The 24,550-nt window shown below is 42.6% G+C and overlaps 1 long non-coding RNA gene across 6 annotated transcripts in view; it reads right to left on the bottom strand.

Moving 5' to 3' along the window:
- Positions 1 to 3,218, bottom strand: part of LOC110365887 (uncharacterized) — a 37,360-nt gene extending 34,142 nt beyond the window's left edge. For all 6 annotated transcript variants that reach the window (XR_010466975.1, XR_010466978.1, XR_010466974.1 and 3 more), the window contains exons 1-2: positions 2,854 to 3,218; positions 2,082 to 2,193 (exon numbers count right to left, since the gene is read on the bottom strand). This is a non-coding gene — a long non-coding RNA (uncharacterized LOC110365887). The remainder of the gene's footprint in view (positions 1 to 2,081; positions 2,194 to 2,853) is intronic.
- Between the last annotated feature and the right edge of the window lie 21,332 nt (positions 3,219 to 24,550).

Raw genomic sequence — 24,550 nt, 5'->3', positions numbered from 1 at the left:
ACCCTGTACCTTTGGACAATATTACAGTGACCATCCAAAATGAACAACCTAGCCTGACTGTGGCGGAATCATAGAACACTTCTGTTGGAAGGGCCATTCAAAGCTCATCTAGTTCAACAACCCACTGCCATGCGGAGTGACATCTTCAACTACATCAGGTTGCCCAGAGCCCAGTCCAGCCTGGCCTTGAATGTCTCCAGGAATGTGGCATCCACCACTCCACTGGGCAACCTGGGCCAGTGTTTCACCATCCCCAGTGTAAGCATTCTCTTCCTCATGTCTGACCTGAATCTGCCCTCCTTTAGTTTAAAACCACCACCCCTTGTCCAAGTCTGTCCCCATGGTTCTTATTGGCCCCTTCCAAGTACAGAAATGCCACAATAAGGTCTCCCCAGAATCATTGTGCACTTGAAGCACTTGAAAATGTTTGGGCTCATCTCCCACCTGTAAGAAATCATGACTTAAGAATTTGTTCTTAAACATTCAGCTGATGGGAGGTAATATTACAGGTCCCTCAAATGACCACATCTTGGTCCAATTATCTGCTTCAAGTTGCACATGTAGGAAATGGAGAGAAGTCCAACACACTGCACTGGGCTGTGACCTGGCCCTGCCACCAGCCATCCTGGAAAGGAGGATTGGAGATTTCTTGCAATAAGACTGGAATATTAATGGGAGGGGTAATGAAAACTAATTCCTCCTCACTTTGTAATTTGCTGTCTTAAGTGGAGAACAGGAGTCATTTTGCATTGACTATTTCTGGAGTCAGGTGGCTTGTGATCTCACAAGTGCTGATGCGAAGGTAACTGATCTTGGGAAAAACATGGGTCCATAATAGGCAGAATGGAACATCTCTGAGGGAAGGTTTAAAATAGATGCAGCTGGTGAACGCCACCAGAGCTGCTGCTGCAAGTGGACTACGGAGTTCTCTGACCTTAAACTTTGAGAGTATGGTGCGTCTCCTGAGCACAAAAACATGAGTTGTATAAGAGGCACTAAGCTAAGGAGAAGGTGTTTCTGACCTGCAGAAAGAAGTTCCTTACAGAGATTTATTGCCAACAATGACAGATTCAGCTTTCCAGTTCCCAAAGTGAAGGAAGGAAGGAAGGAAGGAGGGAAGGAAGGAAGGAAAGAAAAGAGAAAACTAGCAAGACAGAGAGAAAGCAAGCAAGCAAACAAGAAAGAAAGGATTGCACTTTGTGTATTGCATGACATACTGCTACTTTGAAATCTGGTAATAATTTTAGATACACACAGCCTAAATGTGATGATCTTCATGGCGCACACTTTACTGAGTACAGAGATTATTAGAACTTAAGCTTGGCAGGAAGTTTTCCTATCCATAAGTGCTCTTGGAAATGTTCCATATTTCTCTTGGTATGTGAAATCACAGCATTCCAAAACGCTCTTTAATGTTTGTCCCATCCAGAAAGACACCTGCCTTGGGTAGCCAAAAATCTCATCTTAATGAAAGATGGACTATGTCCATGCCTCCACATTGCAATACAGAACCACTGAAATCAAACAAGAAAAACACCTAGGATGAACACAGAGAAAAATATGTTTTTCACAGGTGTGATCTGAGATTGTGGATGGACCCTCATGGAAGTAATGGGGACATGGGTATGGAAAAAGACAATACAAGATTATGCATAATAGTTCTGTTTGTAACTGCACACGCCTCCTTCTGTTGTCAGGAGGTGTTCTGGGTCTTCAAACTGGTGTTCAGACTATAAATAATTTGTGACAGTACCTAAGAAGAGTACAGCCACCACTCAGACAAAACGTATGTGCATGTTCCTTCCATTCATAGCATTCAAACACAAGGCATATAAACCATTTAATCAGCTGACGTTATGCCACCTCTGCTATTTGTCAGCTATTGCAATGGATCAACATGTTCTCAGACGTTTTCTGGGGGAATAACAAGCTTATACTACACTAGTATGCTTATACTATACTAGTATGCTAGATTTCCCTTTACTCCAATTCCTTCTCCTTTTTCAACTCCTTCTACCAGCTGTTGTCTCTCTTTTTGCCTTTTCTACCCAGAGACCACCCAGCCTTCTCACCTCACTCACCTGCTCTGTAACAGGAGCTCCTCAGCTGCTTTTAGTGAGTGATGGAAAGGGCATTCTTAATGTCATGTCCTCACCCAGGACCCACTGTCCAGTTCTCTTCTATTGATGCTTGCTGGAAAGATAAGAGGAACCTAAGTAACTATGCAAATTTGATATTCATTCAGCATCTGCCCAGGTATTATTTTTTACCTTCTTTTCCACTTCCCAGTTAAGACATGTTGAGCTATCTGTGGAATCCCAGTCTCTCTCTTCCTGCTTGCTCTTTTGAAAGACATGATAAGTCTGAAACACTGTATGTACTTATGTGGCAGACTTCTCTATAACATTAAGCTATGCTGCAAATGCATTACAAAAATTAACCTTGGAGCACAGTCAAGGAAATACAACTAGGAGACAGAAAGATCTTCACAGTCCCTCCATGCTTTGGTGCATGGAACAGGGCAGCCTTCACAAGCAACTTCTAGCCCCAGAAATGCTAGCTTAACTTTGGCATGGCCAATGTCATGAAGGGCCCAAATTGCCATCTACTCATTCTGTATGTCTCCTCCTGAATAGTTTTAAGTTTCTGGTAGTTCTGTTCATCAATCTGTTTTCCTCAAAAATCAATTAATACCTCTAATTTTATCTCATGCTCACTATGGGAAGTTTTTTTTAACTACATAGCACAACATCACCATTTTGGACTACATGCTTCCTGCAGGACATAGTAAAAGTTTGCATCTCATTAGTCAACAGGAGAAAGATAGGTTTTAATAAGAAAAGTGTGTCCTACCATCTCCAGAGTCCAGTGCCCAGCTGCATCTTAGTGTTGGGAAGTGTTGGGATAAGAAGTCTCGCTCTGAACGATCAGCGTTTCAGCAATTCTGGTATTTTTGGTGCTAACATTCCTGGAAGCTCTCATTTTACACAGTGGGTAGCAGAAATGCTGCTGCGGCAGAGGCTGGGAATTCCCTGACAGATGGTTCGTTGGGGTCCACAGGGTGCACTGATCCCTCCAGCATGCCCCGCTCATACTGAGAGCACAGCCGACAACAGCACTTGCAAGCTGCAAATCCCATGGGGAATGTCTCTCAAATAAAGTGTTGTACTGAATAATCCATAGATTTATAAGAACTGAACACTTTTTTTTTTCTTGTGACAACTGCAAAAAAAAAATAAAAATACAGTCATCAGAGAATTGGAGCTGCTGAGGTCCAGAGATGTGAAACACTTCACAGGCTGCAGGTAGATGTAACTTAAAGGAACAGGGGAAGTGGGGAAGTCTATTTTGCACAATAAACAACGGTAACTAATGGAAATGAGAGAGAAACCATCAAACCACACCCTAAAAATGGTATCTGTAAACAAAGCAGGAAAACACTGCTTTTTATAGTGGCAGTAGGTAGTCAAACACAGGTTACCTGAAAGAAAGAGGGAAAGTCCTCCCATTAATTCAGGCATCTTAACACCTGCCCAGTCCCTCTTCAGGAAGCATTTCCAGAGTTCTTACAAGCCATGTGGAACAGTCCTGGTGTCCTGGCAAGACTGGGAACCAGGGAAAGCTACTGGTCACACTGAGTGTCTACGTCCATATACTGTCAGGTTTACTTTGTACATATGTGTGTTTGTATTGCCACCACCAGACCTTCATCCTGAACTGTCAGAGGGGAACAGGATGAGGTCATTTGTGCTGTTTGTATCTATGTGAGTGCTGAGTGTGTTCACCTAGAATCATAGAATGTCCTGAGTTGGAAGGGACCCACAAGGATCATCAAGTCCAACTCCTGTCCCTGCACAGGACACCCCACAGGTCACCCCGTGTGTCTGAGGACATTCTCCAGTCTCTTCTTGAACACTGTCAGGTCGGGGCCGTGACACCTCCCTGGGGAGCCTGTTCAGTGTCCAGCACCTCTGGGTGAAGAACCTTTTCCTCATGTCCCACTGACCCTCGCTGGCACATCTCCTGCCGTTCCCTGGGGTCTGTCACTGTCACAGAGAAGAGATCAGCCCTGCCCCTCCTGCTCCTGCTGAGGAACCTGCAGCCCATGAGCTCTGCCCTCAGTCTGCTCTGCTCCAGCTCAACAAACACAGGGACTTCAGTTGCTCCTCACAGTTTCCCCTCCAAACCCTTCACCAAGCTCATGTCCCTCCTCTGGACACTCTCCAGCAGCTTTATCTCCTTTCCTCCCATGTCCCCAGCCCTGCACACAGTGAATGCTGCAGGTGAGGCCGCCCCAGTGCAGAGCAGAGCGGGACAATCCCGTCCCTGCCCGGCTGGTCGTGCTGTGCTGGACGCACCAGGACACGGGGCCCTCTTGGCTCCAGGGACACTGTTGATTCATGTTCAACTTGCCATTGACCAGAACTCCCAGATCGCTCTCCATGGAGCTGCTCTCCAGCATCTCGTCCCCTCATCTGTCTGTACAGCCAGGGTTGTCATGTCCCAGGTGCAAAATCTGACATTTGCTCTTGTTGAACTTGATGTGGTTGGTGATTGTCCAGTTCTCCAATTTGTCCAAATCCCTCTATAGAGCCTCTCTGCCCTTGAGAGTGTCAACAGCTCCTCCCAGGTTTCTGTCATCAGCATCTTGCTAAGCAATCCCTCAAGTCCTGAGCCTAAGGCCTTTATAAAGACATTGAAGAATGCTGGCCCTAAGATGGACCTGTTCTGATCTGCGTGGGCCGCTGTGTATATACGTACATATGTGTTGCATATGTGTGTTCTGCGTGCATGTGCCTTCCAGGAACACATCCTCAGCCTCTCTACTTGGTTGGACATGGGCTTGGAACCATGGCAGTCTTGCCTCTGTCACACTACCAGATTCAGCTGTGTTCCCTGACAAGAGCCACCTCTGAAACAAAGCCAACAGGAAAGCTGTTGTTAAAGTGGAAAACAGTCAGGTACTGACCACTGTGACGTGGGGAAAGTAGTGTTTCCCTACCAGGGAGCCAACCTGACAGCTGACCCACTTCAACTGGCAGGGCTGCAGGGGCTTTTACTGCTCAAAATATTCTGGCAGTGTCCAAGATAACAAGTGAATGTCAAACATATTTGGGACATTCCTCTGGCTGACCTGTCTGGAAAGGCAGAAACCTCACTATTCCTATTATGTATTAGCCACACGTGTTACTTGCTTAGTGTTGACAAGGAGGAAGCTTGATGAAAAGCAAATTGATCAAATTAAAAAGGAAAGGAACTAACCAGAATGGCACGTTTGTGATCAAAGTGTCCAGCTCAGTATGCCCTCAGAGGACTATTGGTAACAGCCTTTTGCCACAGGCCAACCATCCTTGTTTTGGAGACATTTCCCAACAAAAGACATGGCACTGCATTTGGCTCAAGGCAACAGAATATGCAGATGTGTGTGTGAACCCCTGTATGTTGCCACAGACACACATACAATCTCACACATACATGCATTCTCTTGCATACTTGTATGTAGCCTAAAAAGGGTTCTTTTTGCTATCTGACTGTCACAATTCAAGAAACCCGTTCCCAGCATTTTGTCCTCTGAGTCTTATGGTCAAGCCCCTCCCTTTCCCTTGTCCTTTCTGGTAAGACAAAGCTGTTCCAGTATCAGAATCCAGTCTGTACCCTGTCCTGGCTCTGAACTACTCATTCTGTGCATGCCTCCCGCCTACCACCCTGCACGGTTCGCCTGTGCTGGAAGTAGACCAAATGCTTTGCATAATGTGGAAGCCAAACTCCTTGGTGCCAAACTTTCTTGTTATGCAGATAATCCACTGTTTAGGAGATGCCATGCCACTCAGGCTCTTCCCAAACAATCCAAGTAGCCATTGCATGTGTGGATTGTTTCCTGGGCATGTTAACAAGCCCTTTGTTGCTGGCAGGACTGCCATGAACATCTCAGCTGAGGACATGAAGGAACTGCTGCTTTGGCAAGAGAGAACTGGTAGAAGCCCAGCAACTTCCTGTGAGCTAAATGCAAGCCACTGTCAACAGCAGCTTGGTCTTCTCCAGTGTCTGTGGTAGATTGTCAAGCTCTTGGTAGCACAACTCATTTTTCTGCAATTCTTTTGTGACCACTGAACACATGCTATTTTCTCTGGCATTGATGTAGCATTCCAGAATGAACAGAAGGACAGAACTAATTAGAGCATGAAGGAGGTTGCTAAGTGAAATCTTCCATGACAGCATTCAGGTACGGGGGATAAAACTCCCCCATAATTTTTCCACATTAGTGCCTCTTAAGATCCCTGATACTGAAAACTCGGAGGACAGAGATGTTGCTGCAGACACTTCTCATGAACCAGACACATTATGATCCTGATTCTCTATGGAAATATGATGCCATGTAGGAGACCTCCCTCTTTTTGTTTTATACAGAAAACAGTAAGTGTTAGTCCAACAAGATAAAATTACTCTTCTACTACAGTTCCAAGCCACCCTTCTGCTATTGAAGAAGGAAATGGGTCCACCTCCCAGTGCAAAAGCATCAGTGGAGAAAAAAAGCATCTATGGAACAATTATATCACAGAAGAAGAAGAAGAAAATGTCTACTCCCTGGCACACAAAATCCTCTTTTCTTACCAGAGAGTGCTATGAATTTTGTTTCATGTGCTCATGTGAGGACTGGTATGATGAAACAGAAAAAAAGGGTGGACATAGTCATGGTCAACAGTGTCCATAGCTCTCTGAGGAAAAACCGGTCCATCTACACATTCACCCAGGGATTCCCTCCCGGGAAGGCTTCAGACTCTGCACAGCAACGGCAAGGCCAATCCAGAGGAGAAACATCAGAATACCACAAATGGTGTGGGACAGACATATGTGAGTATGGCTGTAAGAAGAACCATCACTTTAAATGAACTTCTAACACTCAAAACAAATGCATAAATCCCCGAGTTCTTATATTTGGCCTAGATCATATTCCCTGTGCAGCTGGTAGAGCCAAATGCTTTACTTCCCAGAGACCTCTGACCCCCCCTCAAATTTTACAATGTCAGCGAAAAGTTAGATTCTTTCTTCTGAAACCTGACCCCTGAGCGCAGTGATATCAATAACCATAAAAATAGGCACTTCAGCTGCGGTTTTTGGAGATATGTTTGTATTGAAATTGCTGAGCTAAGACATTTTCATACCAAACTAGGTTCCACTAGGTTCCCCCAGTACAGGTAAGTTAATTTTGAGAATAATATCATGCACTTTATGTACACTGGGGAGACAGGCAACTCTTCAACACAAGCATGAATTAGAATGAGAGATATTTTCAAGTACCTCACAGGGGTTTCTCCAACTGGAAATAGGAATCAGTGTCATCTGGCACATGCACCTGAAATATCCTTCAGGACTTGAAAATGCCCAGTCAGCTTGGGCCCTTCAAGCTGGAGAAGAGACTGCCAACAGATATAAGATAAGGTCTGCAAAATCAGGAAAGGACAAAGAGAGGGAGTGGATGGATGACTGAATTTCACTGCACAAGAAGTAGGGACATGAAGTGAAACTAGCAGGTGGCCAAAGACACAAGTATGGGATTCTTCAAACCACTCACAGTTAATCTGCATGGTTGCTCACCACCACCAGAGTGGCTACAGAATGCTTTCTTTCATTCAAAAAGCTGCCACATAAGTCCATGGGACTTATCAGGGACATACTCCTGATTCTACACACAGCAAACACATTGGTATTGGGATGCACCTGAGCCAGGAACAGAACAGGAATGGAGCATAGTTCATGGAAGCCTCGGTGCATCTCTCTGTTCTCATAATTCCTGTACTTTTTAAGCCTCAGACATCAGTGATGCCCTCAGCCACTGCCAGGGAGACACTGCTCTGGGTTGGCCTTTGGGTTGACCCAAAGCAACTGCTATGTCCTGACTTGCCTGTCACCACCAGCCAATGTGCAGCAGCAAGGCAGGTAGGTCCCCTTGGAGTCAGCACCTGGCAAAGAGGCCATAACATGGGGCGCCTGGAGCCCAGGTGCTGCTGCTCCGGTGCCTGGGCAGGCTCTGCTCCCTGGGAGGGAGGACACCTCTCTGTTTGCACAGACAGGCTGAGCACAGGCATCCATCCCATGGCTGTCGAGCCACAGCCTTGGATGCTCCCTGGGTTCAGATGCCAACATGGGACCACAGCACAGCTGGGCCTGCTCACAGCTGAGCAAATCCTGCTCACGGGCTCCTATGGGCAATGGGGACACACCAGCAGAGCTTTCAGCAAAGCTTCTGGAGTTTGTGATAGAACCCGGGTTGTTTCTTCAGTGCCTGTCCCATAACCTCAATGTTATCTGACCAGCAAGATACAAGCTAACTTGAGGAAGCCATGCTGTTATTGCATGTCTGCACTGCAGTCTGCAATGTCATGCAGATGTGCCTGAAACAGTTGCATGCTGCTTCTTAAGAGTCTTGCTGTGCTGCCTAGCCTGCTCTGTAACTGTGATCATGAAATCATACACAATAGCTGACACTGAAAGGACCTCCAAATGCCATCAAAGCAGGCATAATTAGATCAAGTTGCCCAGGGATTTGTTCCATCAATTCCTAAACACCTCCACAGGCGGAGCCTCTCTGGACAATCTGTTCCTGCCTTGGATCACTCTAACTGTAAAAAGAATTTTCCTTATATCTAATCTGAATTTCCCATGTTCCAGCTTGAGTCCTCTCTTTCTTATCTTGTCAGATATCTGGAGATATCAGTAAGATCTCCTTTTAAGCCTCCATCAGATTGAACAAACCCATTTATTTTAGCTTCTCCTTATATATCCTGCGCTTCAGTCCCCTGACCATCTTGATGGCCTTAAGACTGCAAAACAGCCCTCAGAAACCAAATTCTCATGCAGAGTTATTTGTGACCATGTTATGTTCTTGGCCGTTTTACAGTGATTTGTAAAAGCAGTTCTTTAGATCAAAATATTCTTTCCTTCCAGTGGACTAAGCCCTCCTCATGTGTCCTTTTTCACTGAAAGCTTTGATTTTGACTAGCCTAAACAAGCCAAGCTCTTTTGTTTGTTATTTCTTAAAGCAGTAGTTAGTTTTCTAGATCACTTTTTTTTCTTTCCGCACCAGTTCCAGCCTGAATAAGCCTCCTTTTTGTGCAGAAGTGTCAAGGACACCCTCCATGCTCCAACCTCCTTTCAGGCAGTTGCAGGGAGTGAGAAGGTCTCCCCTCAGCCTCCTGTTCTTCAGGCTGAACCCCACAAGTCCCTCAACCGCTCCTCATAAGACTTGTGCTCCTTAATCCTGCTGGCCACACTGTTATTGATACAAACCAGGATGCTGTTGGCTTTTTTGACTACCTGGCCATGCTGTTATTGATACAAACCAGGATGCTGCTGGCCTTTTTGACCACCTGGCCACACCTCTGGATAGAGAAGAGAATAATGAAATTCTGAATTATAGCTCATAATACAGCATTTAACTAACCACTCTATCAGAAACCTTGTGACAAAATACCAGAGTTAAGTAGACTGCTCCCTGTTTCCCACTGTCAGAAACTTGTTAAAACCAAACTGCAAGTAGTGTTCTAATGCCAAACTTGTTTCCTCATTAAGACTAAGTAGGCTTTGGGAAAGTTTGCAGAAGTGCAAGCTTAAAATCCATCAAAGTCTCAGAGAAAAGCCATGCAAGTGGGTGATGATGAAGAGTGTCTGAGGCAGAACAGCATTTCAGGAAAGGGCAGAGGGAAACCTACATAATCTCACAATATCCTCCACCTGGGATGGTTCCACCAGCCCATCAGTGCAGCTGCTCAGACAGGATCTTGTCCATTTTTATCATAACCTGATGGCCATCATAGAGTGGGGGAACCACTCTCTCAGCAGAATAGAAAGGGTTTCCCTTCCCAGCAACTGAGGATGTGATGGTGAGTACATAGAGACAGGTGACAGGAATTGCATTTGGTTGGTTATTCAGCTCCATTTTGCAATTGCTGTCTTGTGTTTGTATTGTGATTTCATCACACTGCTGTATCGCTCTGCTGAATCAAAAACCCATCTAACATCAAATATCTTAAAATAAGTGAATCTAGTATAAACATTAAACCCTCCTCATGTGAAATATCTAAAAGGATCAGAAAGTATTGGCGTCTAACATAATCTCAGAAGAGGTGCTCACACATCTCTGTTGTGAGTAGGTATGGTGAGAGTATACTGCTTGTCACAACAGAGAGAAAATAAGTAAGCTGTGGCGTGACTTATTTTTACTGCAGAGCTGGTGGCATTGCTGAATCTGTATGGGAGGCAAATCCCTCTGGCAACCTCAGTCAACAGAAAAGAATCTGAAAGAACTAGTAAGAATTTGGTGAAAGCCAAGTTGTAAATTCAATTGCTTTTAGAATTCCATACTACTGTATTCTGAAGTCTACTGTGACTTAAATGCTGGTCATACTGTTTATTTTATCTGAGTTTGTCTTTCACAGACCGTAAAGCAGCCGGGGAAGGCCACAGCTGTTTTTTCTTCTGCACTGGTAAATCTAGATAGTTTCATCCTGCTCTCACTTCCTAATATTATAACTCACTTCCACCAGAGACAGGAAAGGCAATTAAGTAAATCGTCCTAGCATACTTTTGTTTTTAAGAGTAGTAGAAACACTGTTAGAAAGAAAAATGTTTTTGAGATAGTTATTTTTGCCCCTGGGAAAAGAACATGGTCTTTCTAATTAGTCCTCAAAAGAACAGCTTTCACAGTAACTCAAGATGCAATCACGGCCTGAGGTGAAAAGGTGTGAACAAGCTGCAAAATCTCAATATCCAATGGTGTATTACGGGGAGGAGACAGCAGGGGGTTGGGGGGGGAAGGCTGGTGGAAGGGCACAGGAGGTGGTAGACAATGCAGATTTCTTTCTGGATCTCAGTAAGAAAGGTCTGACACCAAATAGCTTAATAAAACAGACAGTTGGATAAGACAGAATAAAAAGAGAAACATAGATGCTGAATCAAACTTACATCCCTTCAGACTCTGGGCACCCCATGTTCATGCAGCATCAGATGGACCCAGAATAGATTTTCTCATGGTCAGCTGCACAGATCCCATCTGTGGAGGGGTTCCTTGTTTTCAGGTCATTCATGCTACTACAGCTTTCTTAAAAAAAAAAAAAAAAAAAAAAAGAAAAACACCCATCCTATTCATAAAGGATGTCCATGTGAAAGCTTCTTTATGCACTTACAGATACAGGTAAGGGCACACCCGTGATGTAATCACTGCTAACGAGAGGGAGCTGCCTGCAGGGTCCTCCCTTGCAGTTATCTGGCTGGGTTTGGTTTGCCCAGCAGCCAGGGCATTTGTGCAGCACAGTCCAGATCAAAGCTGTGCTGGATGAGCAGCACAGCACTGCATGGGCCTGGACATGCCCATGTCAACTGTGATATAGATAACTGACTTCTCCAGGTACAGTGGTTTCCTGGTCACGATCAAGACATTCTGCCCCTTGATACAGGCACAGTTTACCTTTCTCACAGATACTATGAGTAAAAGCTTATGTTGATAACATATGGAGTTCTCAAGCCCTAAGTACAAGGACAAAGAGGGTAGACGTGGCTTGTTCAGGATCCCTGACCCTTTGAGTACAATGTCTTACACAAGGCCCCCAATAGAAATGGCCTCTAATAAGACTCATATTTCAACATATCACCCCAAACCAGATCTCTGGCACATCTCTAAGGTGAATTTTCATTGGAAATTAAATACAACTGAGAAGCATGAAAATAAGGAAATTCATGCATTGGTGACTGTGACTTAAAGAATGGATAATAAACTGGTTTTTGTCTCTATGAGATCAATCAAAACCCATCTCTATTTGGAGAGAGACATAGTCTTAACCATAAATATAATGAAAATATGAAGACTCCAAACCCCAGTACACACAGAGTCACTCTCACACTTTTCAGTGACAAGACACTATGTGAAATGTAAAGGCTGCATGACTGCAAAATAGTCACGTAAATAAATCCATGTCATATAATCACTCTCCTAGTGGCCATGAATTTTCAACCACATTACTCTTTGGAGTGTTTTTAGTGGATATTCTTTATCTCTTCCTAATTCAGGACTAAATTCACAATTGCACTTCAGTGTTAAAGAGCCTGAAGGGGACTCATAAAGTAAGGATAAGAAGAACAGGGAAACAAAGAGGCAGCCTTGCAGTGCTGTACAAAGAAAAATGGAAAAAAGTTATTACCTTGACACAATTGAGATTGCCTTTTTCATTTAACTGCAAGAACTTAGTGTTCTTACACTTTCTTGAACAAACTTTTTCTCTCTTTAGTAAAACTCATTTTTCTTTGGCCTAGGTCCCCAGGAAGACTCACTTTCAGTTAAAAGCAGTTTAAAGTTCTCCACTAAAATGAAGGTGCTTTGGCTCTCATACAGGTGTGGTATGCTCTGCTGCATCCTGGAACAGTAAGATTTTGAAAATGTCAGGTTAACCATTTTAAAATTAGAAAGTGTCATTAAGCTCTTTCCACAGAATTATGAAACACAATATCACATCTCTTGAACCCCCCTATATAAATATAAATAAAAAGACAGGCTGAGAAATGGCCCACAATGGACATTACTGGACCTTGGAAAGCTCAATGGGGAGGTGTGAGTACTGACAGAGCCAAACCACAAAATTTAGATGCCCAGATCCACACCCAGCTTCTCCTTAATTCTGAAACTGAGGCTTGTAGGAACAGACTCAAAGCATACAGGATTCTGCATTCCAAAGTAGAGAATGGTTTAGCAGAAAACCTATGCCTTGTACCAGCAACCAGCTATTAAAATTATGTTCTTTAGCTTGACAGGAAATCTGGAGATAGTAATGGAAACAGTGGCGAGTGAGAAATTATTTATGAATAATTACATATTAATGCCGACTTACACATCTCAGAATTCACAATTCCTCATTTAGATGTTGAAGAATTGTAGTCTGGAAAATGCTTCTCTTTTGTTTTGTTTTCTGGGAAGATCTTTTTGTATACTTCTAGTACAAACTCCTTAGTGGCGAAGGTTAATATTCTTCAGTAGATAATCAGGAGAATATCAGATAGGAACTGTCATTGAATCTACATAGGGTGTGAGAGAAAAGCATAAAAATGCATCTTAGACTTGTGCACTACTAAAACTATATGTGGGACAGCATTGGACCAGCATACGTACTTGGACACGACTTTCAAAACACCAGTTTCTGCTGTATTTTCAATTACATGCCATATTCTGTCTCGTGGTGTTAAAGATAGGTAGCCTGGTACTTCACACGTGGTGCGAACAAACCTCATCTTGTCTCCATCAAGCCTCATTCAGTGAGGGCCCAGCTGTCCTGTGAGATAACTAGAACTGGCTCCCTTTTCAGGCAAACCTTCTGGTCCTCAGATGAATCTTAGAAAAAACTTCAGAGAAAATATCACATCAATCAGAAAATAGCATGTGCACTTGGCCAATGCCAAAACACCATTAAAAGGCATAGTAGCTTGTATCCAATCCTGTCCATATACTGCATATCATGCACTCAACTGGAAGCTGAACATGAAGATTTATATATGCTTCATGTGTCAAAATCTCTGCTCCAAAAAGTGGATTCAAGGTATGAAAGCCATTGTACTAAAATAGCATGTCTGGTGGCCAACAATGAAAGTGAGCGTATTGGTGGTGAAAGGTCTGCAGGTGCCTGATGTTTTGTCTTTGGGAAGAATGTGTGCCATTGGTGTGACACTGCCAAGGCACTGCTAAGAAGATGCTGTTAGATGTTCCTGATATCTGAGGGAACCTGTTGTGATTATGTTACATGTTTAGGAAACATGTTGTGTTGCAGTGCTTGTTTTCAAGGTACTTTGTTTTGTTGTCTAGGTAATTGAGAACTGGCATTTAAGAGGTCTCTAAAAAGGAATGACAGCAGTTCTTCATTTTTTTTCTGAACATCTTCAAGATAGCTATAGTTCACGTATTTGGCTATCTGAAACGTGACTGCTGTTTCCTGTGCAGAGCCATGCTTGCCAGTATGTGTTGCACAGTATTTAGCGGAAGATGGAGAAACGAAGGCTAAGAATGTGAAGCTAAAGGGGGATCTCAGCCACCAGAGCCTATTACTGCATATTACTGCCTAGAAGACTGAATCTCAGTGGGCATTTTAGCAAATTACTTTGTGCAAAACACCTGTCTATCATGCCTTTGAATTTCTGTGGGGTTTTGTTATTCAAATAACAATTATGTAGGCAGTAGCGGCTCAGATTTCTGCCAGAAAGCCACATTAGAAGATCTGCACACAGAGAACTTCTAAGTGATACCTGTCCCCCATCACAGTCTCAGAAGTGAGGCTCTCCATGGTCCGTATCTGGTAGGATTGGGGAGGTGGAGAGGGAGGGAAAGTACATGAGGAGAAGATATGGAAAATGATCTGGAGAGATGGAATGTAGAGCTTGAAGGCTCTGCCTAGGAAGAAGAGATGAAGAAGGGTCACCAATCAATGTTCCAGCTGCTTTCTCACATACAGTAACTTTCTCCTGCCTTCCAATCCCAGAGTCCCTGTCTGTACAGATTACTAGGTATTACCAGCTGCTGGCAGGTAATTATTGCCTCTCTTCCGCTCCTGTCAGTGGTCCTTTACCCTGATGTGTCTTGGCAAATTCATACAGCATGAAAAAGAATTATTTCTGAGGGCACGCGTTTCTTTGACATGATTGCCAATCTCTTTGCTGAAGTTCTTCAGTTCCTTTTATGTCTCTGGCGGCACTCAAAAACAGTGGAAAAATGTGAACAAAAGCATTAAAATCTTTCCCTCATCCTGTTTATGAAAGGACATTGCCAGTGCATTTCCCGTCCAAGCCAGCACCAAAGATGGCACAATCTATTTTGTAGTCCCCAGATATAAAACTCTCACACAAATAAAATATCAGCCGAATTCCAGTGTTCAGGGAGCATGATGGATTGGGAAAGGAAGAAACAAGAGAGGAAGAAAGAACTGATGTGCAGTACTTTGAAAACTGGATACAACAATGGGTAACTCTCAAGCAAATGAAGAATCCATGACAAAGTAAATGCTCAAGGTTATGGTATTGGTCTGATTACAACAGGTCAGCCAAGGAGCCCATTCAGACCAACCAGAGTGATATATCCTACTGCTACTTGCAGTGCAGTTGGTCAGAGCTGAAAACTGTCCTGGGACACCTGCCATCATGTATTTCTTGAGCCCATGCTGAGAGATGCTGCTGAATTCTTATAGGCTCAAGGTTCAACTCCTCTCCCCTTGGCAGACTTGACCAACAATTAACCATGAATAGACCCCACTTGGTATGGATCGCCCCAAGGAATGCAATGGTTACTGGCCCTGTGCAAATATCCCCCCAACTAAACCAAAGAGAAACAATTGTCTGTTTATCAAAGCTAATGGACATGGAGGAGGGACAGGAACTAAAGCCTGTTAAGCCAGCAGCATTGGTAAGGCTGGAAATTTCTGGTTTGCTGTGGTGGAAGCAGAGTTTCCAGCCAGCCCAGAAACGATTCAGCCAGGCCAATAACTAACATTACCTACTCAGACTGGGCAGAGTAGAGAAGTTTCAGAAGGGCAAGATCAGAATTTACAGCTTGGGACAAAGAGCCCAGGAGGGAAAATCTAGGAGTCCAGCAATAACATCAGACACAGGGAAGAAAAAGGAAAAAGCATCTAATACGTTAACCAAAAAGAACTTAATACAAGCTAGAACCCAAATACCAAAATGCCTCGATGAGTGTTTTACAGTTACAGAAAGTGTTACTGTGGGCATAGCAGGGCCTGCACGAGTGATTGTGTTGCCCCTACGTGTACCAGTGAGCAACACTGGATGAGGATAGTAGCATAAAGATTGTACTGCTTATCAGTAAATGCTCCTTTCAGAAAAGTTACTCATATCAGTTATTCCCCCTTGAAATGTAAAATCACCTCCACAGAAGAATGAACAGAGGGAAGACAATTTATCTGGGAGGTCTTGGAAGGGGCAGGCCAGAAACTGAGGATGTGGGCATATTTCAACTTTGCTTTATCTGAACTGCTGAAAGAACCTGCTTGGCCTTTCTGGCCCCTCTCAGTATGGGGGAAGGGAAGTCGTAACTTCAGAGCTGGCAGAAAGTGAGGCAGCTGCCTGATCTCCATCTCAAGGAGGATCTATTTTCAGCATACCCAAATGCCCCTCCCCTGTAGGGAATGTCAGCACTCCAGTGCCTTGCTCGCGCTGCATTGCTGGGCAGGATATTCTATACCCAGAGATGGCTTTCAATCAACCACTTCTCTTTGGCTGTGCCATGTTTTGCTTCTAGTGCCAATGGAGTCAAACCCTGTGTAAATGGAAGCAGAAATTGCAGAAAGTCAATTATTTGCAGGACTCTACCTTTTTTTTTACTTTTTTTCTTTTTTTTTTCTTTTTTTTTTTTTCTTTTTCTTTTTTTAATCTAAACATTATTGGCACTTTCAGGACTGTCCCTCCACATCATGTAGCTGAGTCTTGATTAGACATGGCATGTGGATTCACAGACTGAATGCAATCCTACTATAAATTTCAGAGGCCGTCTATATTTCTGTTCATAATCACTTTCTCTTTTGTAGGAACATTCATCGTGGTTTTGATTTGGGTTTGTTTGGGTTTAGATTAGTCTTTTGGTTAGTTGTGTGCGTGTGTGTGTTTGGGTATTTTATTTGGTTGGGTTTGTTTGGTTTGGTTTTTTGGTTGGTTTTGTTGTTGGTTTTGTTTTTTGTTAAAATACACAAACGTATACTCCCTCACCTTTCCTAGGATTGTCAGCTTCCCTTGGATCATAACTACTTAACACTAACCTGTGCATTTCCTTCAATGGAATGTCATGAGACTCCATTCTTCCCATTTCTCCAGCCTGTCAAGGTCCTTCTGAATAGAAGCATTCCATACAGTAAGAGTATTCAATAATATCAGTTCAAGCAGCAGTCTGTTTAGCAGACCAACAAACCCCCACAACAGAAAAAGGCTCAGAGGTGGTAAACCAGGATGATGTGCTCAAGAAGCTCAGAAAAGAATGTAGGACATTATCACAGCTATTCTAAAGAGACCTGAACTTAACACAGAGCACCTTTGCTTTAGATAAACAGCTCTATCAGTTGAGTGGCACAACTGTTGATGTAAATGATTTTCCCTAAAACAACCAGTAGAAAGTGTAATCACCCTGAGCCAGTCAAACCAGGCAGGAGGGGAGAAGGAGCGGGCGGGCAATGTGTGTGTGGCTCAGGCCAACATAGCACGTAAAGATCAAACAACAAGAAAAATGAACTTTGAAGAGAGCAATGGGCTTGGGCTGGCTTCAACCCACATGCTCCTTCCCAGTGACTGAGGATGTCCAGCATCATGATGGACACCATCTAGAGAGTGGTAATCGGAATCACATTCATACCTTGATTCAATTGTATATTGGAATTGCTATATTATGTTTCTGTTGTTATTTCCATATTTTACAGTATAACTCTGCTAAGTCAAAACACTGTGTAATGTCAAAAATCTTCAAATAGTTAAATTTGGTATTAAAACTTTAAACCCCATTTGTCTGGAATATCTAAAAGTGCCTGGTCAGAAACTATAGGAACCTGGTAGTCTGGAAATTTCAATTTAAAACACTTTATTTAACAAAACTGAATCGATAATTATTAAAGTGCTAAAGTTAGAAAAGAAAAAAGGGTAAAAATAGTCCTAAATGCTTTTTCAAATTAATCTTGTTTTAAGGTTTGTTTAAAAAAAGTGTTTCTGAATGCTGGCTGTGATAGCAGAGCTAATAAGATCAAGTAGGTACAAAGGGTATTATAGCATTTGGTGTGATGCTTCCCCAGTGCTGAAACACAGTAACTGCTTTGCAGTTTTCCAGTTCATAGACCTCAGTACTATGTTGCATTAGGATATAGGTGGCCTATTCAGCATCCATATAGTTTGTCTGGAACAGATCTTGGGCTGAACTAATGTACCATATTGTGCCATAGCTGCCAGGTGGAGAGAACCAGCCAGTGGGCTCCAGGTTGAATTCTGAAAGCAAAGTATCATGTCTGTATGTGGAGTTACATTGGAGCAAAACAATTAGACGGTAACAACATGGAGCTGCTGGAAGGGACAGTGAGCAAAGAACACTGACCTGCAGATTGTTCACACTTTGGGGCATTCATGTCCTAAACTCTGACGCCAGGAAATGCAGGGTCAGGTAATAGCCAGAGAGTCTCAAGAGAAAGAAGACGCCAATGACTAATTGTGTCCTTTCACATACTACTCTATTTTCCTCTCATCTTTCTAATAATGCACTCTAATTAAGCCTGTTTGTTTATTGATATGCTACTCAGATAGGGAAGTGCTCAGATCAGTTGATCCAACTTTCCTAGGCCTCTGAGTGGGGCTTTGGGCTGATATTTTAAAAAAGGATTTTAGAACCCAAAGGTTGTCTTTTTCCACCAGTCAAGTCATTATGATATGTTACCGTTGCTCTTACCTATCCCTGGGGTTGCAGCTCAGAAAGAAAGTTTAATTAAAAGCTATTTTCAGCAGTTCTTATGGCCAAGGCGTATCGATTTCCTTGCTTACCTCCAAAAAGTCAGGTATTACCTTGCCAAAAATAAAGAAGGTTTTAGAGGAGTTCTTAAATTAAAGATTGAGAGAATGTAGAAGAGGATGTAATTTGTGGTGAATTCCTGCTGTCCTCTTTTCTAAAATATCACAGATTTCCAAGCTGACAATTGGTTTTAGACCAGATTAGGTACTTCACTGGACAGTACCAAGAATAACAAGGAAAGATAAGAGAACTGTTCCAAAACCTCCAGTAAAGTACATTGTGTAACTGTGCACCTAAGGTTTTCCAGAAATTTAGCCAACCTGGCAAATTATATAGAGGCTTGTGCAAAGCTGCGGATTGCTGAAAACTAACAAATATTGGACAGAGTCTTCTTTTAGTAGGATTCATGTAAGTAGACTATAAAGCAGAGACAGAGTTTGGTGGGGGTGGATGTAAGAGAGACATAAGGCTGAGAAAACACACCTGAATTTCCTGAATTCCCATAATAGTTGGGCCCAAATAAATGTCAGTGACTGATTCAAGCAGTTCATGATGCTAGGAATATAAGCACAGGTTCAAGGAACTAAAAAAGAGGTCATGCACGAGCTAAAGAGAAGTGCCATGATCAGAGGGCTGTGTCCTGCCTTCTCCACGCATCTAGAGGAAAGCCCTGGGACAGACATAGAGACTCTCATCCCTTCCCCCCGACAGCACTTCCAGCACTGGGGAGCAGCCAGGGAGCCAGCACATCCAACAAAGGCATGGCACCGGGAAAGATGTTGTCTACGTGTCCCTAGCAAAACACATCAGTACACAGGATGGATGGTCATGTCTCCACATACTACAGAGGGCTCCATGCAGACTGCAGCATTCATTGTTACGGTTCCTCATTCCTGTCCCCTTAGATATGCTCAGAGATGTAAAATGCTCAGCAACTTTTCTCACCTTTCTCTGTACCTTCATGATTTGGTTTTGTTGCGTGTCACCTAGTTTTATAAATTTACTTGCGAGTCTGTTTTTCTGTGGATGTTCTAATATATAACATCAGCGCTGTGGACATTCAGACGTGTCTGTCTTGAGACAGTGTCAAGTCTGGCAAGCCCTTGATAATGAAAAAATAGGATCACATAGTGGGGTAACAGGGAATAGCTGATCTTGTAAAAAGAACCTCACAGATTCCCGTCCTCATGTCTGTTGGACTAAGGCTACCTAAGCATTTCTCTGCAGTCCTTCTGCTTCAGACCCGCTTTTGTAGAAGAGAGGCCCATGCTATATCACACAGCATCAAAGAGAAAACTGCTACATAAAATGGAGGAGCACCATTACTCCTACATCTGTGAAAGGAATTCTCCAACACGGCAGAAAAAATGAGCCTCAGGAGGTTTTTCTGCAGACTCCTGAAGAGTAGAAGCATACAGGTTCACATTCTTTCCCCATTCCACACCCACAATCATCATAGCAGAGACTTCGGACTTGCCCATAGAATTCTGTGCAGCAGTAAGAAGAGGCCTGACTTATTTCCAGTCTGCAAATTGTTGGTATTGGGGTGACTTATCAAATTAAAACAAAAATCTGACATTAAAGTAGCCTGCCTAAATAATGAAGGACACCGTTTTCCCTGTTACTGAAAGTGAAATGTTTCCTTAGAGTTTTCCAGCTTTAGTTTGGAAATTCCTGAATCCTGTATCGCTTTGCCCTTGTCTGTTTTTACAAATACTTAGTATATAAGGAAATACTTGGAAGTGCACTCTGACCTTGGTGTTCCCTCTGCTGTTTCTCACTCCTTTTGTTTTCACCTCCTATCTCTTTCTGACATTTACTACACATTTAATAATGTATTTCCATAGCAGCACCACCAGCTTCACTGATGGGCTCAGCTGTGTCCTGTGGTTGTGTCCATTGCAGGGTTGGCTGGAATTGTGTCCAGCAGGGAGGTAGCTCCTCGTCTTTTCACACAGAGGCCATTCTTGCAACCCCAGCTACCAAAAACTTGCCACAGACTCCAAATACATAGAAATAAGTCACTTACCACTGTGGGTTGTTTTTTCTTTTTTCTTTTTGTGTTTTGTTTGTTTGTTTGTTTGCTGGTTGGTTGAGTTTTTTTGTTGTTGTCATTCCCATAGAAAATGTCTCTGCTGTATGATTGAGCAGAGACCAAAACAAGAACCTGGAGAACACAGCTGGCATAAAGTTAATGGGGGTTTTAAAACAACCTGGTATCCACTGGAAGGGCAATAGCAGTCCAGAAGCTCTGAAGGGAATTCTGATAACTTCTTGACATTGGTGATAAAAACACTAAGGGAAGGTGTTCTGCTGTACCTGACACTTAGAAACTAAGAAGAATGTGAATGTCAGGGGCAGCTCTGGTTGCAGTGAACACAAAATACAGGGGTTCAGCAGCCTTGGAGGAGGGAAGAAAGCAAATTGCAGGATAACAGCCCTAGCCTTGAGAAGAACAGATTCTCACCTGTTTGGGGATCTACTTGTAAAAATCCGATGGGAGACTATCTTGGAGAGAAGAAGGGCCTAAGAGAGCTATGTGATTTTCAAGGATCACCTTCTCCAAGCACAAGGTGGTTGATCCTGACATGCAGGAAGTCAGAGGAAAGTGGGCAGTGTTTTTCAGTAAGAGGATAGACCACCACAGCAGCGGATTTTTGGGAGAGGTGGACTGTTTTCATGACTTGAAAACGTGACTGGAGACCTCCAGATGTCTTTTATCACCAACGCTTCTGTGTTCTATGGAGTTATTCTTTTTCTTCTTCAGACAGATGAATTTGGGCAGCAAAAACCTACAGTGTCATGAAGAAACTGGCAAAGGAGAAAGGTGAGTTGGAGACTCAGATCAACAGTATGGCCAGTAGCATGAACTCCACCTCTACAATCAATCACAGGGGAAGTAGAACCATTATTCCTTTGTATTTATGAATCTTTTTTCCATCCGCAAATGAAGAAAAAAAAAATACACAATCTTTTCCAATACTTGAAAACAGCAAGAAGTGGCTGAAGTGCTAGTTGACACTATATCATCCCAGTTTAACAAATTATGTAAAAGGTCTTGAGTTTAAAGGGAGCATGAGAATGTCACAAACATTCAAAATTGTTCAGAACAGAATATTAAATTGTATCTTTTTTGTAATAATAACTTGCTGATTTCATCTTTTCTAGACATGAAGATTACAGAGATTACTGCAAGAAATAAAAATCTGAATTTGAGGGATATGGCCAGATGCTATGAATATGGCCAGATTTTACCTACATTCCACAGATATTTGCATTATTTTGTCTCACTATTGCCATAACATTTGTTCATTCTCTATTGCACCCTTACGTTTTTGTCTGTGGGAAAAAATCAATGCACTGCCGAAATAAGAAGGATGCTTGAGCTTGAAAAATTCCCAAACTGACTTCTGATAGTTGTGCCTTTCCATTCCACCAGCTGTTTCAGACCCAGAATGTGCTGAGTGTAGAGCAGTGACCTTGTTTAGGAAAGCCTTCATCTGACCATAGCCTTGTTTCTCTAATTGTCTCCTCAGGAACAGGAAATTTTATATTGAAGAACAGAAAGTTTCCTGGCTGGGACTGAAAACAACTTCTGTGACTGTCTTCCTTTGCTGTGTTCTGACCTGATGCTAACATCACAGGCGGAATCAGTCGTACTCAGCAGATAGAACGGGGAGCTTTTGGTCAAATGATGCAAAGGCGGAACAGCTCACTTATTGCTCTTTATCCCCTCAGCAGGCTGAGGCTCATGATAGGGGTAAGAGGACCACCTCATGTCTTATACTGCCAAGTGAGGACAAATGTTTGTGCCCTGGCACATCCTCTTTCTGGACAGGTAATGGACAGAACCTCTTTCCAGGCTGATTACAGTCTCCCCAGTCTTACTTCTCCGAGCTATTACAGATGCCACAAGAACTCAGGGCTCCAGGATGGCTTTGGGACCTGACGATGTACTCACTGCAGGAAGAATATGTGTGAGGTGCTGTTTCCTGAACTAGGCAGATGAAAGCCATGTGTTGTAGAACATGGTCCTTTATTACCAAGTTTCTAGCAAGGGAAGTTAAAGACATGGGGAATAGAAAAAGAAGTCATCTGTCATTCCATCTCAAATCTGTTGCCTTGCCAGATGATTTCCATTACCCTAGGAGGTGAAACAAAATACCAGATGTCAAACTGACAGCGATGATGATATACTGTAAGTGTGATCTTTGAACCAGTGTACTGGAATCCAAGTCATCCCCTTTAATTAACATGTGAAGAGGCCTCAAGAAGGAAGCTGAAATATAAAGAATAATTTTGCAGCTACTGTCAGATGCATAAACACAGTAATGACTGTAAAATGGGTATTATCAGGGCTGCAGAGAGCATTAATCAGAATTAAAAGCACAAGAGGTTTCTTACAGCTATATGGATTTCAGCTGCTAAGCTTTCAGTTCCTGCACACTTGGAAGTCACTATGTCAACAGACAGAGATAAGTTTATCAAAAAACTAGATTCAACTTGGAGATCGTTTCATGTGTCATAGAAAGAACAGTCAAGTTTGTTAAACAATTATATAATGCATTAGAAAAAGAAGGAAAAATCTCTCCTTTCTCTCCCTTTACACTGTTTTGCGTGCTAGAGCATAAGACCTTTTCATTTTCTTCAGTGACATTTCTACAAGTACTTAATACTATTTTTCAAACAGAAACTACAAAATCTCTACATTTATTGTTCAGAAAGACATTGGCAACCTCATAAAAAACAGCTGATCTCAGATATTTCAGTTGTACATGCAGTGTTGGCAAACAATGAGTTGAGATCAACCTCTTTGACTCTTCTTACAGTGCTTTACCTTCCAGACATTTGACAGAGAGCATAAGCCTTCAGAATATAGTACAGAATCACAGCACCTCATCCTAGCTCCACAGAAGAGCTTCAAATAGGACTTCATACATAACTCTTTGCAAAGAAAGTGACAGGTCTGCAGGACCCAGAAGGTATTCCCAGACACCTCATGAGTCTCGAACTTTCATTATTTAGAGCAGCTAGAGTGTTCTACTTGTGACTTTTTCACCCTACACCCTTCCCACTAGATATTATACAGATTTTCTGCTGACTGATGCATATCTGTAGCACTAGAGGATACGGCCACATCACATCCCTTAAAGTGACCATATCCTTAAAATTCCTGATGAATTGCTAAAAGCCATGTGAATAGCTTTTTTTTTTTTTACTTAATATTCACCTTCACTGAAAACCACCATGCTTAATTTAAAAATTATCTGCACAACTAGAACTCTTTGTACATAAACATGTCTGTCTCGAGACAAAATACATTGTCATTGATGTGTCAGAACAAGCCAAGTGCTCTTCTCCTCTATGCAAACAGGATCCAAAACCTTCATGAATTTTGCTAAAACTAATGATTCTTTTCTTTTTTGTTTGCTTTAGAAATGACGTGGCATTTTAAGATTAAGAAAAAACTTTCTTCTTGATCTAGATTTGTATTCTTAGGGTGAGGTTTAGGTTACTTTTGTTAATACATTCTGTTGAACAAGACCTCTGGTAGAATAATTCTACCTAGAATACCTAGGTTTTGCACTGGAATGCTATGGGGGAAAAAAAAATCGCATCTACATCCACAGGTTAGACGTGTCAAGACCTGGAGCCTCACAGGAGTTCTCAAAATTTCTGTGGACTTTTTGCTTGTGCTTGGGAAGGCTGGAGGAGGTGTGTTTGTGATCTAAACCCCATTCTTGCATTTGGTAACTATAGCCACTGTCCAAAGTCTCTACAGTAGCAGCAAATTGGTGAGTTAAAACTGCCAATAAGTCTAAAAGACGAAGGATGCAAAATGGCAGCAGTCACTGCTAATCTGACCCTACTGAAACTTCTGCTAGACATGTATGAACAAGGCAGCCCAGCCAGATATGAAGAACAGCAAAACAATACTTTTAAAATCCAATTTCAAATTGTAGAAAATAGGTAATTGTTCAGAAGAAGGTAAAAGATGTGATTAAATGTACGAATCAAGGTACATAAACC

Source organism: Columba livia, chromosome 18 (genome assembly GCF_036013475.1).
Source record: "Columba livia isolate bColLiv1 breed racing homer chromosome 18, bColLiv1.pat.W.v2, whole genome shotgun sequence".
NCBI lineage: Eukaryota > Metazoa > Chordata > Aves > Columbiformes > Columbidae > Columba > Columba livia.
Note: the sequence above shows the minus strand (reverse complement) of the source record. Positions and strands in the feature narration are given on the sequence as shown.